Here is a 9,620-nt window from a genome sequence, read left to right as displayed (position 1 = left end):
TTGGCTGTAGAAATGAGGTGTGACATCACTGGTGCCAAGCTGTATCAGCTTTTGCCTTTCCTTTGGATAACACTAGTGGCATGGAGAGGGGAGGTATGGTATTCACAGGTGACCGCTGGTCTTCCATAAACAACCTTGTCTGGACTTGTGCCTCGGAGAGTAACTTTCTAGGTTCAATCCCATGGTCAGTCATGACCAAAGGGGGTCTTTACCCTTTATCTTTTAACCACTGTATCTTGGAAAAAGCACTCAGTATAATCTGTAAAGTGCTTGGTGTTAGGAAGGGTATGCTGGCATAGAAATTGTGTCAAAGCAGAGACTAGCGATCAATGCAGTCATCAAGCTAGTCAAATCCTGCCATACAATCCAACCATGCCATCATGAAATACAGATATTAAACATTGATGATGATAGCATTACTACATACATAAGTACCTAATCAAGGTTTCTCGGGACTAAACAACAAGAATTAGCATCTCAAATCGCTGAATAGAATGTCATTGGTGTATAACCTCCCACCTATCACTGTGCTGAGGTGTCTGTGAGCAAGAAACTCATCTCTCAAGCAGTAAAATCCAACTAACTGTAAATAGGTACCATGGTAATGTGCAGATCAATGATGTATCATATTCACAAATGTTTTTAGGCAGAGTTTAATGCTGAATTCCAACCCTACCCTGAATACTGCTTAGAGAGACGGGGTTTGGATTGGGCCCTGTGCCAAGTTGACATTCCTTGTGTAGAGAGTGTACAGGATTGTCTGTGGAAGTCTTATAATAAAGGAATGCCTGACATACATTGACAGCTGTTGTTGCCAGGCATGTATAATATCACCGATGCCAAAGAAGACACTTTCAGTGGCTTTACTACTACTGCTACTACTACTACTGATGATGATGATGATGATACTTTCTACTATAGTCACAAGGCCTTACATTTGGGGGGTGGGGGAAGGGGTGTAGTCAATTCCATCAACCGCAGAGCTCAACTAGTTCTTATTGTATCAACCTCAAATGATGAGAGGCAAACTTGGCTCTGATAAAATTTGAACTCGGACCATAATGAGTCAGAAGTGGCTCTAACCATTTAGTCCAGGCTTGGCCAACTTGAATTACATTGCGGGTCACTTTAAACACAGAAGTTTTTTTAAGGGCAGCTTGTATACTTTATGCACTAACAGTCAATCAAATTACAGAATCAAGAATTTTTCATACTTTTTGTTTGTTTAAAATTATAAAACTGTAGGCTATTGTGCACGGCATGGTGATCTCATATCAAGATAAACAGCACATGACCTTGCAGGTGGGGCCCAGTTAGAATTTTCTTCTGGTTGAGTAACCCATTCCACTCAAAAGGTCCCTGAATAAGGGTTGTTTAAGGATGTTGAATGAACCACCCATGTTTCCAGAGGTGAACTATTCAAACCCCAAAGAATCCCTCTCAACACATGGCTTTGATGCTCCCCAATTACTTCTGCTCATGATCAGAGATGCATATATCGTCAGCCACAAAAGGACATGCTCAACTGGTTACGGTCAAACAACTGACAAGCAAATCTGTGGTATTGAGCAGAATATTTGCTGTAGCCCATCTTTTATACCAAGACAAAACAATGTACATGATAACACTTCCAATCAGTTAAGATCAGAAGCCATGAGATCCACTGTCTGGTACTGCATCAGGGCAATTATTTTTATTATTATTATTATTATTATTATGTCCATTCTTTTTCAGTGCATACCATGTATACTAAATTACTTTCTTTCTTTCCTTTTTTTTTATCATTTCATTATATGTAAGCTCCCACACTTTGTCTTTGTATTGTCCCCCTGATCCTTTGCCCTTGTGGCAAATGAAATTATTATTATTATTATTATTATTATTATATTATTATTATTATTATTATTATTAAGGAGGCAAGCTGGCCAAATCGTTAGCATGCTGGGCAAAATGTTTAGTGGTATTTCGTCCATCTTTATGTTTTGAGTTCAAATTCTGCCGAAGTCAACTTTTCCTTTCATCCTTTTGGGGTCAGTTGATAAATTAAGAACCAGTGAAACACTGGGCTCAATATAGTCGACTAGTCCTCACCCCACAAATTTGAGGCCTTTTGCCTTCAGCAGAAAGGATTATTATTATCATCATCATCATCATTCATTTAACATCTGCTTTCCATGCTGGCATGGGTTGGAAAGTGGATGTTAAATGATAAATAATAATAATAATAATAATAATAATAATAATAATAATAATAATCATTATCATATCATTATTATTATTAAAAAATAGTAATGTATATAAATACAATATTTAAACCATTAGCCTCTGGTGTTCCTGTAAAGAGAGAAGCATTGCTTTTCAAAAAGAATAAAAGACAAAAGGAACTGAACAAAAATTGAAGAAAAACAATTTTGGAAATAATTTCTTGAGCCAAGATACTGATAATATTTGTAGCATACTCTAAACACTGGGAGTTTGAAGACTGAAAAGACATGTATTTATAACGGCAACGGTTTTCGTATTAACTAAACAAACCTGTGTATATAATCTGATGAATTTGCAGCACTTATTCACCAGGACCTGACTAAAAATGGAGCCAGCATTTTCTCAGCTGTGATTAGAGAGGGGGGAGTGTGGGTGGGGTGGGGTTGGGGTGGATAGTGTGTGGGAAGGGTGGGAGAGAGTGGGGGGGAATGGATATGTGTGGGAAGGGGTGGGGAGAGAGAGAAACCTTGAAAGCACAGTATATGTATATATATATTAGCAAGATATGAAATATACTTAGTCTTCACTGTGTATGTATGTGTGTGTGTGTGTATATATATATATGTGTGTGTGTGTGCATATAGATATATCACACATCCAGCCATATATATGTATACACACACACACACACACACGCACAGACAGATAGTAAACAAAGAATGAATGGATAGTTCAAGACATCACAAGTTTCAACAGCGTGGTTGAATTCAAATGTGGTTATATTACATAACTTGCATCAATCCCTTTTGCATTACTTATATATATTTGTTGGGGTGGGGTAGGTAAGAAGCCTGCTTCCCAACCACATGGTTCCAGGTTCAGTCCCACTGTTGTGGTGCCTTGGGCAAGTGTCTTTTACTATATATATAGCCTTAAGCTGACCAAAACCTTGTGAGTGGATTTGGTAGACAAATTGGAAGAAACCATTGAGAGAGGGAAAGTGAGTGGTTAGAGTGTCGGGCTCACAATGATGAGGTTGTGAGTTTGAATCCCGGACCAGGCTGCGTGTTGTGTTCTTGCACATTGCTCCAGTTTACTCAGCCACAGAAATGAGTTGCAGTGTAATTAGTACCAAGCTGTATTGCTCTTTGCCTTTTCCCTTGCATAACATCAGTGGCATGAAGAGGGGAGGCCGGTATGCATGGGTGACTGCTGGTCTTCCATAAAAACAATCTTGCTTGGACTTGTGCCTTGGAGAGGAACTTTCTAGATATAATTCGATGGTCATTCATGACCAAAAAGGGTCTTTTACTTTACACACACACACACACACACACACACACTTACACTCACACACACACATACACACACACACACTCACATGCATGATGGACTTCTTTCAGTTTCCGTTGGCCAAATCCACTCGCAAGGCTTTGGTTGGCCTTGGGCTATAGTAGAAGACACTTGTCCAAGATAAACCTCTTTACCCCATAGTCATGTCTGTGTCCCAGTCACCCCTACACACAAAACTCACAACAAAAACACAGATTCCTACTTTCTAATATCAACCAATTTAGCACATGCTTTACTTATCTATCATAAACCTTATCTTCCATCACACACAAATGTCCTCCTGTCACACTTCACAGATATTTCCAGTCTACCGTAACACCAGAACAGTTAAACCGTGACTTCAGATGATTTTTCTCTACATCTCTGGCTAATCAACAAAATCCAAACACACCTAGTAACCACCCCATCTTAAAAGTACCTTTAGATCTACCCCAATAACAACTTCTTCCATTCTCATGTTTGAGTCATGTAATGCAGCCTTGCTTCTCTTTTGCTCAGTCTCAGGCCTCTGAAGAAATTGCATTCAGATCTTCTGCCCTAATGAAAGACTCTTGAACCGACAGGGGAAACCTCTCCACTGCTTGTCTTCCATCTAATTTTTAATTAATTTAAATTTCAGAGTTTTTTTTTTCCTATAATATGAGTAATCATGATGCTCCCCTGCAGCAAGAAACCGGTTCGGTTCTGCTTTCTTCTTTCATACTTTAATCCCTCTTCAGGCATAAAGCTCTCTTTTTCTCTACTGTAGCCGCACTTAGTTAAAGGGGGTTTCTTAGACTTGAAAACTACATGGTGACCTCACAAAAAGGCACCCAGTTCACTCTGTGAGATAGTTGAGATTAGGAAAGGCATCCAACCATAGAAACTATGCCAAAATATGGTGAGCTGCCATATATCTCTACCAGTCCCTGTACGGTGACTGGAAAAGCATAAGAGAGGCAATCTCTTCAATCAGCTCATAGTGTCGTCTGCCTGGTGCCTGTGAAATGCTTGCATCTCGCAGTCTAGGTAGGGGATGCTGTGAGCTGATCTAAGAATACACACCATTTGTCAACAAGCAAGAAATATTCTCCGTGACAAAATGCCATGAGTAGCTTGTTTTCCAGTTCAAACATGCATTAAGCATATTCGGACTGATGACATTGTAATATGCCAAAACAGATATCAGAGTGTGATGCAATCCTCAAACCCTATGAAGTTGTCCGACTCATATCGGCATGGAAGCTGGACATAAAGAGATGATGATGATGAGAAGGATGATGAGTTCTTTCCCTTGCCTCCTTGAAAAGAAAAAAAATTATCATTAATATAAATAACTTTTTTGATTATTATAGGTTAAATTTCAAGTGTTTAAAACTTATTTGGGGCCAACCACATTAAATATGTTGGTTTGTGTTTAACTATAATAGGGGGAGAGTTTACGAAAAAAACAAAAGTCGAGGACAGGTGGTGTACAAAACAAACAGATGTATTAGTATAACACTCAGGAATAGAAAAAGTCTTTTACGTTTCGAGCCTACGCTCTTCTACAGAAAGGGACACAGAAAAAACAAGGAGAGAAAAAAAATGTGTGTAGTGGCTAATGATCTATCATGGTGACTCATATTTAACTCTATGTTCTTTATGCACATTGCACTTTTGGGAAGTTTTCAAATTTCATTCTTATAGTTAGAGTTTGAACAATTGAGGCCATCAAAAGCTAAGCAGCTTGGCCCATGGACAGAATACAGTGCCAGTTGATAAGATATGAACCACTGACCTGTCAGGTGCTTGTCCCAATACCTGGCCATATGTTTCTTTCTTATCACCATTCGAAGAAAAGTCAGAGACTTTATCTTGTCAGAAATCTGTGTCAGTGTGATGTCCGAGTGGGATGGTACGAGAGAAGATATTTACAAACTGAGACAGATGTGGGCAGATGTAGATAGATAAATAGAGCTTCAGAGCTGCAACTGAAATAACTGAGGAGATGTTTATGTTTTAAACAAAGTGAAACAGTGAAATACAAACAGTGGGGAGATGAGAAAGTGGAGGGGCGGGGGGGGGGAATGTGAGGGGCCTGGAGCAACTCAAATCTGTTACATCTGTTTCTTGCAAAAACCATGTGCACTGCAACTCTTAATCTTTCTTTCCCATCTTCTGAAGAGATCTAATATTGTTGTTGTTGTTGTTGTTATTTGGCCCCCAGATTATTTCTGATCAAGCATATGGCTATAATTACATCGTCATATATGGTTATAATTATATAATTAAATAATATACGATCATAATTTTTATCATTATGTTTATATATTTTTTATCATTATATTTATATATGAATATATATATATATATATATATATATAATATATATATATATAATATATATATATGAATATATATATATATGAATATATATATATATATATATATATAATATATATATATATATATATAATATATATATATATTATATATATATATATATATAATACAAATTTATCACATCTTTTAAAGATGACTGAATTTTAAATAGTTACATCTTCTATTCGGGTTACTGACAGAGTTGGCAGAGCATCTGCTGTAAAGCACTGTGTTGTTTAGTTTCATCTCTCTACATATAAACCACCACCACCACCACCACTACCACCACCCCCCATACACACTGGGCTCACAAAATAAAAAGAACCAGCTCCATGCTGGAGTTTATGCAATTATATATACACTCTCTCCAAAATTTGTGGCCTTATGCCCACGAAATAATGCCCAGGCTTCAAATCCAGCCTGGTGCTAATGTAGATATATCTAAGAATAAGATGCACAATAATGATTACATATAATTGGATATAATCAATAATTACATTTAATTATGTTTTAAATTAATTGATTTCTGATCATCATTAGGTGTCTTCTTCATAGGCATATCCTTTATCTTTTTCTTGTTTTAATCATTAGATTGTGGCCATGCTGGGGCACCACTTTGTAAGGTTTAGTCAAACAGAATTTATCTTTAAGTCTGGTACTTATTCTGTCAGTTCTCATTTGCTGAAGCTCTAAGTGACAGGGATGTAAACAAACCAACACCAGTTGTCAAGTGGGGCTGGGGACAAACATACAGACACATACACAAAGGGCTTCCACACAGTTTCAATGGGTTTCCTAACCAAAGAAGTGAGATTAGTGTTCATCGTCACCATTGTTTTAACATCTGCTTTTTCATGCTTGCATGGGTCGGATGGAATTTTTTTGGCAGATTTCCTACAACTGGATCCCTTTTGTGGGGGGACCAACACTCACCTGTTTCCAAGCAATGTTCTTCACAAAAGACTGGAACCAACATTGCCTGGGTGACAGTAATGCTTGCTTCCGATCGTCACATGATGTTGAGACAAGACACACACATACACACACACACAACGGTATCAACCAGATTATTGGATGGTGTTATATACACCCGTGGTCACAATGCACATCGTCAGTTCTAGCTTTCAGTCGATGCCATCCTGCTGGTGAGGCAGGATGGCCAACGACCCCCTTGAATGGAACGGCAGTCCATCACAAGGTTACCCTTTTGCAGCTAGCAGTGGGGAATATAGGGTTTTGCTCAAGAATAAAACACACTGCCAGTCTGAGAATTGAAACCACAATCTTGCAATTGTGCATGCAACACCCTAACCACTAGGCCACTGTGCCAACACACATGCACACACACACACACACACACACACACAACAAGCTTCTTTCAGTTTCTATCTGCCAAATCTACTCACAAGTCTTTTGTATCAGGCACTTGCTCAAGGTACCACGCAATGGGACTGAACCCAGAACCATACAGTTGGGAAGCAAACTTCTTACCACACAGCCATGCTTGACCCTCACACACACACACACAAAATGAGCTACTTTCAGTTTGTGTCTACCAAATCCACCCACAAGGCTTCATATTCTTTCAAAATAGGTTTATTGAGGCCTATATAAAACCGTATCTCTTATGTAAGATTGCAGTAGAGTCTTTGTAATGCCATCATCCAGCTGGGGACAATTTCTGGTGGTGCCAGACTATTAGACAGTCTACAACTGCAGACTCTCTTTCACAATATAATGACTTAACTTTGAATAAAAACTTGTTTTTATTTCAATCTATTTCTTCCCCCCCCCCGCCCACTCCGATTTCTTTTATTCCTTTCCTTTTTCTTTTTCTTTTTTCTTATTTCTTTCAGGAATTCTTTGTTTTTATTCTTGTATTAGCCTTTCACTTTGTTTTATTTTTTGCTTGTTATTGTTCTTCCTGCTGGTGTTCTTATTCCTCCTCCTTCTTCTTCCTCATTCTTCTTCTTCTTCATCTTCTTCTTCTTCTTCCCCATGCTTCTTCTTCTTCTTCATTCTTCTTCTTCATTCTTCTTCATCATCTTCTTCTTCTTCATTCTTCATCTTCTTCTTCTTATTATTATTATTATTATTCTTATTCCTCATTCTTCTTCTTCTTCTTCTACTTCTTCATTCTTCTTCCTCATTCTTCTCCTTCATCCTCCTCCTCCTCCCCCTCCTTCTTCATTCTTATTCTTATTCCTCATTCTTCTTCTTATTCCTCATTCTTCATCTTCTTCTTCTTCATTTTCTTCCTCATTCTTCTTCTCCTCTTCCTCCCCCCTCCTCCTCCTCCCCCGACACCACAACATAGTTTACCATGTAAAGTAGTATTCAGATAGAAAACAATAAAAGACGATAAATAAATGGTCTCTGTTGTCTAGACAACAACGTACAGACTCCATTAAGCCTCACTTTAGCAGGTTTTGTTTATGAAAATGTCTAATCTTTCAAGAGTTATTTGCAGATATTTAACACTTAATCATATCAGCCACTGCTCTCCTTTGCATAAAACACTGAACTAAACAAGCTAACAAGGGTAGCCTACACATGGTTGCTCCATCTGCTAGAAATAGCAGACAAATGTTTAGTACATGACATCAGCCACTCTTTTACTCTTTTACTTGTTTTTACTCTTTTACTTGTTTCAGCAGCCATGCTGGAGCACCGCCTTTAGTCGAGCAAATCGACACCGTGACTTATTCTTTGTAAGCCCAGTACTTATTCTATCGGTGTCTTTTGCCGAACCGCTAAGTGACGGGGACGTAAACACACCAGCATCGGTTGTCAAGCAATGCTAGGGGGACAATCACAGGCACACAGACACACACACACATACATATATATATATATATATACATATATACGACAGGCTTCTTTCAGTTTCCGTCTACCAAATCCACTCAAAAGGCATTGGTCGGCCTGGGGCTATAGCAGAAGACACTTGCCCAAGGTGCCACGCAGTGGGACTGAACCCGGAACCATGTGGTTGGTTAGCAAGCTACTTACCACACAGCCACTCCTGCGCCTATTGATTAGTTCAGGATTAGAACCCAATTTTTCTTGGAATTTTTATATTTGGCTGGATCCCCTATCACCTTTAATATTTTGCAAGACTAAGGCAGTGAGCTGGCAGGATCGTTAGCAGGTTGGGCAAAATGCTTAGCAGAATTTTGTCTGCCTTTACGTTCTGAGTTCAAATTCCACCAAAGTCCATTTTGCCTTTAACCTTTTAATAGAATAAGTACCAGCTGAGCAGTGGGGTTGATGCAACAAGAGCGTCGGCTGCGGGATCACTCCGAAAAGCTCTATCTGCAACGATTTCATCTCAATCGAAGGAGAGGGGCTTTCTCCGTCCGGGTTGCAGATCCCTGGAATAAGCTGCTGGATGAGATGGTGAAGATGCTGACGACCGCTCGGTTCAAAGTCTCCCTTGACCACAAGTGGCCTGAACTCTTTACATGAATACCACCCTGTACATAACTCCATGTCCCCCTACATGGCCTTGTTTTTTGCTTTTTGAGCCAAAAAATTAACTAACTAACTAACTAACTAACAAGTTATCTCCTTCCTCAAAGTTGCTGGCCGTGTGCCAAAATTTGAAACCATTATTTAGCAAAACTCTCCTTAACATCTAAGTTTGCCACAAGGGTGACTGACAAGGAGACATTACAAGAAGACATTATGAAAATGTTGGTTGAGAGGAAATACAGGAT

At 38.8% G+C, this 9,620-nt stretch overlaps 1 protein-coding gene across 1 annotated transcript in view; it reads left to right on the top strand.

The window, feature by feature from the left end:
* The window catches only part of LOC115215786 (integrin alpha-8), a 298,509-nt gene that overhangs the window by 178,600 nt on the left and 110,289 nt on the right, over positions 1-9,620 (top strand). The window lies entirely within an intron of this gene.

This window comes from Octopus sinensis, linkage group LG9 (assembly GCF_006345805.1).
Source record: "Octopus sinensis linkage group LG9, ASM634580v1, whole genome shotgun sequence".
NCBI classification, from domain to species: Eukaryota; Metazoa; Mollusca; class Cephalopoda; order Octopoda; family Octopodidae; genus Octopus; species Octopus sinensis.
This window is presented reverse-complemented; position numbering and strand designations above follow the sequence as displayed.